The sequence below is a fragment of the Myotis brandtii genome, unplaced genomic scaffold (genome assembly GCF_000412655.1).
Source record: "Myotis brandtii unplaced genomic scaffold, ASM41265v1 scaffold450, whole genome shotgun sequence".
Classification (NCBI taxonomy): Eukaryota; Metazoa; Chordata; class Mammalia; order Chiroptera; family Vespertilionidae; genus Myotis; species Myotis brandtii.
The window spans coordinates 77,431-84,716 of record NW_005367210.1 but is presented as its reverse complement, the minus strand read 5'-3'; the positions used below and the strand labels follow the sequence as shown (position 1 = coordinate 84,716).

The window sequence follows — 7,286 nt, the reverse complement described above, 5'->3', positions numbered from 1 at the left end:
TAATGTTTTAGTATTCTTATGAAAATAGTTTTAATTTCATGGGCCCCTTGAAAGTGTTTTTGGAACCCCCAGGAGTTTCCAAACTAGACATAGAAGATAATTTTTTATTCATAAAGAAGAGAGGTCTGTCTTAAAAACTATTACAGACATGCTTTTTGGATCATGATATCCATGCTAGTCAGATTCATGCAAGGTCCACCAAGTTTTAAAGGTAATTGTACAAGCAAAAAACACCAACTAGGAGGAAAAGAGACAGTGCAAAATGAAAAGATTCCTCTAGCACTCCAACGCCCTATAGGCAGAAAGCAAGATAAGCAGCTGCAAACACTGGCCATTCTTCTATCTCACGGGGTGGAGTCACGTGCCCAGGGTAAATCCAAGAGCCAAGTGAAAAAGTGAATTAGGGAATCATTCCTAGGGAACATTCTCTGTCCCCAGAGCACAGGGAACTGTCAGTGTAGGCCTGACTGGATTTAAGAATTCTTTTGGACCAGTGACTGTTATGTATGTCCCCGCCTGTTCCCCATCTTCCCCTTTTGAACAGGAGTGTTAATTGTTGCTATTCCATCCCTGTGTCTCCATTGTACTTTGGGTGAGATGTGTGTGTGGGGTGGGCAGATAACTTACTCTTTTAGTTCACAGGTCTCTGGCTCAAGAGGATCAAGTTGAAGGCTTTTCATCTATATTTGGACCCAATTTAGATGATGGGACCTTAGTCAACAAACCTAAGCCCGAGGTCATGATATGATACGAGTTGGGAGTCATGGGAGGGAGGGAGTATATTTTGTATGAGAGAAAGGTATGAATTATTTGGGGCTAGAAGAAAGAATGTAGACTGTTGGATGGTCTCCACTGAATCCTGTCTCCCAGTGTTCCCATCCTTGTGTTGTCACGCCAACATTGAGATCAAGTTCTGGCCCTGATGCCACAGACTCCCACAATCTCAATGAGATATAGTAGATTTTCTCAAATAAATGCTTCTTGTATTTGCTGTATATATTTAGGTCTGTTTCCAGAGACTTTAAATGGTTGTTTATAATTCTCCCCCTCCTATAGATGTCCATTAAAATTTTTCCCTTCATTTAAAAATAGATGTATCTAATGCTTTTGTTTTTGTCTCCCTTCCTCTCCATCACTCTCTTCTCATTATGGAGAATTTCAAGTTACTTAAGGTCATTGAAGCCAGGAATAGGAGAGCAGCAAAAGCCAGAGGCAAGAACTTCATGCCTGAAGGACAGGGACATGCCTGGGGAGATGCAGTGGGTGGATGGGACAGAGCTACTTGTGTCACTTGCCCGGAGCTCTAACTTAGACTTTAAATGAGATCAAAAGTTGGGCAGTGAGCCAGTGATAAAGCAGAAATTCCTGCCATCAGGCAAACAGATTTGGTCAGAGTATCTAATTGGCTATTGCACAAATTTACTGAGTACTTACAGAATACCTGAAAGTCTAGCCCCCATTCTTTGAAAATAAGCTTTCTAGCTACTATTGTTAGCAAGGATGAGGCAAAACAGGAACAACTGTGCCTGTGATTTTAGTATTTTGGTACAATATATTTTGTCAATATATATTCAAAGTCTAAAACAAAATTAAACAAAACTATGCTTGCCCTTTGACCCAGAATTAACACATTGAATAAATGGATAAGTTCACAAGGATATAAGTACTATATCCCCTTCTTAGCGTTACTTATAACAAGGGTTTGAAAATCTCAATGTCCATCAATACTTTGCTAATTTATGGTACATTAATTAGAATTTCATGCAGCTTTAAATGATAACTGAGGATTTAATGACATAAAAAGCCATCAATGATGTATTAAGTGTAAAAGGAGAGGAAGTATGCATTGTATGATTTAGTCTTTGTTATTTATATATACACATAAAATTTTTTAAAAATTTGGTAGCATAGATACCAAAAATTTTAAGGGTTTTCATCTTTGGGAAAGATTATTTGTGATTTAAAAAATTATATATATATTTTATCCTTACCCAAGGATATGTTTTTACTTATTTTTATCTTTTTGAGAGGGAGAGATCGATGTGAGAGAGAAACATTGATTGGTTTCCTCCTATATGCGCCCTGACCAGGGATTGAACCCGCAACCTAGGTATGTGCCCTTGATAGGGAAAGGGCACATAATAAGAATTGAACCACAGTTGTTTTTTTTAAAAAATGTATTTTTATTGACTTCAGCGAGGAAGGGAGAGGGAGAGAGAGATCGAAACATCAATGATGAGAGAGAATCATTGATTGGCTGCCTCCTGCATGCCTCCTACTGGGGATTGAGCCTGCAACTGGGGCATGTGCCCTTCAGTCCGCAGGCCAATGCTCTATCCACTGAGCCAAACCAGCTAGGGCTGAACCACAGCTTTTTAATATTTATTTGCCTTACTAAGTATAGATAACAGGTTTTCTTACAGACCCTGGGAAACTGGAGGATGTGCTGCAAGAAGAAAAACAGGACTGTAAAAAGATTAGATGCCTTGGAGTCCAGATGGGTCTATTACTTAGGAGAAAAAAACCCAGACCAAGGACAGGACATGCTTTGACTTGGTTGCTGTGCCCGGACTCTGACCCCCTCCGGGAGTTTGCCTCAGGAATGCTGACCGTTCTCCAGCCCCAGGAACAGGCTGAGCTCTTTGTAACATCATAGAAGATTAGCCACCTTGCTATCAGACTTGGAGCTCCTGGGAGGCCAGACTGCAGACCTTCCCTCCCCTTTCCCTGTTACACTCGCAGCTTGCAGCTGCACGCAGCTATCTTCCCTATGTAATCAGCCAGCTGGCAGAAAAAGGCAGAGCAGAATTTTCAGGATAATCTGAGGCTCTCCCCATACTGCCGGCCTGACTGGAACAAACATTCATATATGATTCAGTCCTGTCTCTGCTTATTTGACTTAAGTAGTGTCAGGCAGCCTCAGACCCGTTTAATGTCCCATGTCACCCTGACTGGAAATTGAACCTGCAGCCTTTTGGTGTATGGGACGACGCTCCAGCCAACTGAGCCACTGGGCCAGGGCTGTGATTTTTATTTTATCGAGTACTTTTGTTTAATTTGAATGTTATAAAATGACTATATGTAACTTCATAATCAAAAAAGTCAATTAAGCTATCATGTAGGGAGAACATCTTGTTTAAAAGTTTTGAGATGAATATATGCACAGAGGAATATTTGATTTCTTTTTCTGATGAACACAAAAGATTGATCAGATTCACAGGAATCAGAGATCTATCCCATATTTAGCTTTAGTGATAATTTCAAAGCTATAAGTAATAATGAAGCACAGGTAAAACATGCACCAGTGTGGGTGTCCGTACCACTTCCTGGGTCCTTCCTTACCTCATCAAAATGAGCTGTGGGTTGGAATTAGTGTTAGATCCCTAAGTAATGTCCCAGTGATATGCACATCACTTACAAAGATGGGGCTATTTCAGTGAGAAACTCCTCTATTTTATTATCTGAAAATTACATAGCTTGATAAACACACGACATCTCCCAAGGAAGCATGGCCTGGAAATCCGTAGTTTTTAGGTTTGTTTATCAGGAACAATTCCGGAGGGAGCAGATGCATCCTGCGAGGAAAAGGCTATGATGCTGGTGACATTAGTGAGTTCTCCAGCTCACTAATGTTTATAAAGGGGATCTGATGGTGTCAACTTTGTTCTTTTCTTTCCTTTTAGAACAGTGGTTCTCAACATTCTGGCCCTTTAAATACAGTTCCTCATGTTGTGACCCAACCATAAAATTATTTTCGTTGCTACTTCATAACTGTAATGTTGCTACTGTTATGAATCGTAATGCAAATATCTGATATGCAGGATGATCTTAGGCGACCCCTGTGAAAGGGTCGTTCGACCTCCAAAGGGGTTGCGACCCACAGGTTGAGAACCGCTGTTTTAGAAGCAATGCTGGTAAAGGGAGAAAATTAAGTATAGGAACCGTTGTCAACCTTTTCTTTCCTTAAAATGAAAGCATTGAGAGGTATTATTACTGAATTTATGACTTATAAAGAGTGTGTGTGTTTTCTCTTTTCTTTTTAAATATGTTTTTATTGACTTTAGAGAGAGAGGAAGGCAGAGGGGAGAGAGAGAGAAAATCATCGATCAGCTGCTTCCTGCACACTCTCTGCTGAGGACTGAACCTGCAGCCTGGGACCAGGAATCAAACCGGCAACCTCTCTGTACACGGGACAATGCCCAACCAACTGAGCCACACGGGCCAGGGCGTGTGTGTAAGTGTGTGTGTGTTTCTTAATTGGAATTTTTTAGTATTTTCATTATCATGGCTCCTACTCTGTACTCTAATTCCATCTGTCCTAAATTCCTTTTACAATGTGGTGGTCAGAAGCAAAGGCAATAATTCGAATGTGAGTAACCAGGTCACTTAACTTTGGCAATTGCAGGAGTTGTGGAAGCCTGTCAGGATAGGCATGCTCACTCCTCCTTCTCCTTACAGTGTCACCAGCAGATGCAATAATCAAGTCTTCTAGAGCTTCTTCCAAGCCATTGCTAAGATTCTAAGATGAGGTTATCCACATAGATGGCCTTATTTTATATCTGGCACTGGGTACGTGCTCCAAAGCTGTTGCCACTGGGAGTCAAGGTGGCATGGCAACTAAGGGGCTCTGGTGTTAGACAGGCATGGATTTAAGTCCTGGTTCTACTTATCTGTGACCTTCAGCAGTTCAACTTAAACTTCAGTTGTATTAGTTATATAATGTGTATAGGGTTATTATAAGGACTAAATGAGATAATATATTTAAAGCCCTCAGTGCTATACTTAGCACTTAAAAAGTGCTCTATCACTCTTAAATTTTTGCATTATATAGCTTTTATATAGATCCTCATCAAGGTTGCTATTTTTTTCTTTAATACCCCTTGGTAATGTCATGCATCACTTATTAATTCATTGGGTTGCTTTTGAATTGAATTTTTATTTACTGATCTTGTTCACCAGGATCAATGTTCAATTCCCAGATTCTCTGAGAGTTAGAAGGCATCAGTGGTAAGCCTTGGATATGTGAAATCCAGAGCTATAAGAGATGCTTTGTCATAGATGCACAGAATCACTAAACCCAAGGTCCTTTTCCAATTAGCATCAAATGGTACTTTCATTATGATTATTTGTTAGTTTTGGGGATGGTGCTCAAAAGTTGAAATCTGCGGTGGAGGACAGAGAGCAGAAAGCAAAGTGAGTCTTGTTTCCTTTCTTTGCCCAGATTCACCGAAGAGAGGAAGCAGCAGCCCACGGTATCAATTACCCGTCATGTAGTTCTTAAGCAAATTGTTTTCACCTAGTAGACACTGCAGTATACTCTCATCATCTTGTCTAATGTTGCTTCCATAATTTGGATCCACAGGGAGCTTGACAATTTTATCAGCCCACAGAATATTACACAGGTTCACAGTGAAGACCTGGTGAAGAGAAAGTTGTTGTACCCTAGTGACTGCTAGTTATAAGCCAGAGGATGCCGCAAGAACTCCAGGAAAATAGTGGAATCTTCCATTTCAGCAGAGTTGTTGTAGATCCAAAGTCTGGGGTTCAGAGAAACAATGGCCTTATCCTGTACACTTAGATGCCAGCTCTGTCTTTTTGAATTTTTGAGGCATATGAGAGTGTTCTCTGGCCTGTGCCTTCAAGATTTTACTGGGGCCAAGAGCAGGCAAAGCTTTTCAGCTGGTCCAGGCCACAGTCCAAGCTACTCTCTCACTCCCACTATTTTTTTGATCTGAGCTATTGAATTGATCATTCTCCCCCATTTGTGACAAACCAGCTAGAGCTCCCCTCCCTCTTATTCTAAAGAGTTTAATGACTTTATTTTATATGTTCCTTTAAATGTATACTTTCTGCATATATTTTTAGTTATATAAATGGCATTGTAGGTCTGCGTTTTCTTTTTCACTCAGAGCTGTAGTAGTTAAGATCCACTTGCATAGCTATGTGTACGTTGAATCTGTTGCTCCTAACTTATGCGTGGTATTCTAAAACGTGCATCCATATACTTTTACTGATCCAGTACTCCAGAATGGCTATCTAGATTGCCTTAGATTGATATTGGTCTTACCAATTGGGTGAGAATATCTGAGATATATTTATAAGTAGGTCATAAAGATAAGTATCTAATGAATTTGACTAAGTAGTAGCAGATTGTTCGCAAGAAATAGGAACCGTCCATACTTCTATAAGCAGTATTAGAAAGGTTCCTGTATTCTTACATCTTCCCTAATATGTGCCATTGTGCAGCTTTTATTATTATTATTTTTGAAATTTTTCTGAATTTATTGGGGTGACATTGGTTAATAAAATTATATAGTTCTATAATAATCATTTGTATGTTGTATTGTGTGTTCATCACCCAACTCAATCACCATTTATTCCCCCTTACCCTCTTCTGCTTCCCTTCACCCCCTTTCCTTCTGGTAATCACCATACTGTTGTCTGTGTCTATGTGGTGCGTTTTTGTCTTTGCTTAATCCCTTCACGTTTTTCACCCAGCCCCTCAACCGCCCATGCAGCTTTCTAATTTTACCAATACCATTGTTGTTTTGATTTGCTTTTCTCTGATACCAGTGAATCTGAGCATCCCCTCTTATATTTTTTTGCCTATAAGGGTCAACACAATCCCTATCAAAATTTGAGCAGGACTTTTCAGCAGAAACTGACTAGCTTATGATTTATGTAACAAGGCAAAACATAATACAAACATTATTTATTTATTTAAAATATATTTTTATTGATTTCAGAGAGGAAGGGAGAGGGAGATAGAAACATCAGTGATGAGAATCATTGATTGGCTGCCTCCTGCACGCCCTCTACCTGGGATCGAGCCCACAACGTTCGCTAATGACTGATTACTGTAATCGTGTTGCATTCATTTCCCTTACGCACCTTATGCGCAGGCGCACCATTTCTCTCCACTGATACTAGCAGCAAATATTTTAGCAGCCAATTGCCACGTCATTAGTCTTGGACTGACTTGTTTGGTGTGCGCAACAGGAAATATTTTGTTTTCGGAGAACAAGAAGAATAGGTTTATTTGCGTTACGCTTATTAATTTGTGCAGTTATTCAGTGTCTGGTAAGTTAATGTTCAAGAAAAAATATCACTTCTTGCGAAACCAAGATGGTGGCATAGCTAAACACCTGAAATTGCTGCCTCGCACAACCACTTCAAAAATACAACTAAAAGACAAAACGGACATCATCCAGAACCACAGGAAGGCTGGCTGAATGGAAATTCTACAACTAGAAGGAAAGAGAAAAGCACACTGAGACTCAGAGGAG

At 39.9% G+C, this 7,286-nt stretch overlaps 1 pseudogene; it reads left to right on the top strand.

Annotated features, from left to right (window-relative positions):
* Positions 1-5,011, top strand: part of LOC102258354 — a 7,478-nt pseudogene extending 2,467 nt beyond the window's left edge.
* Positions 5,012-7,286: the final 2,275 nt, after the last annotated feature.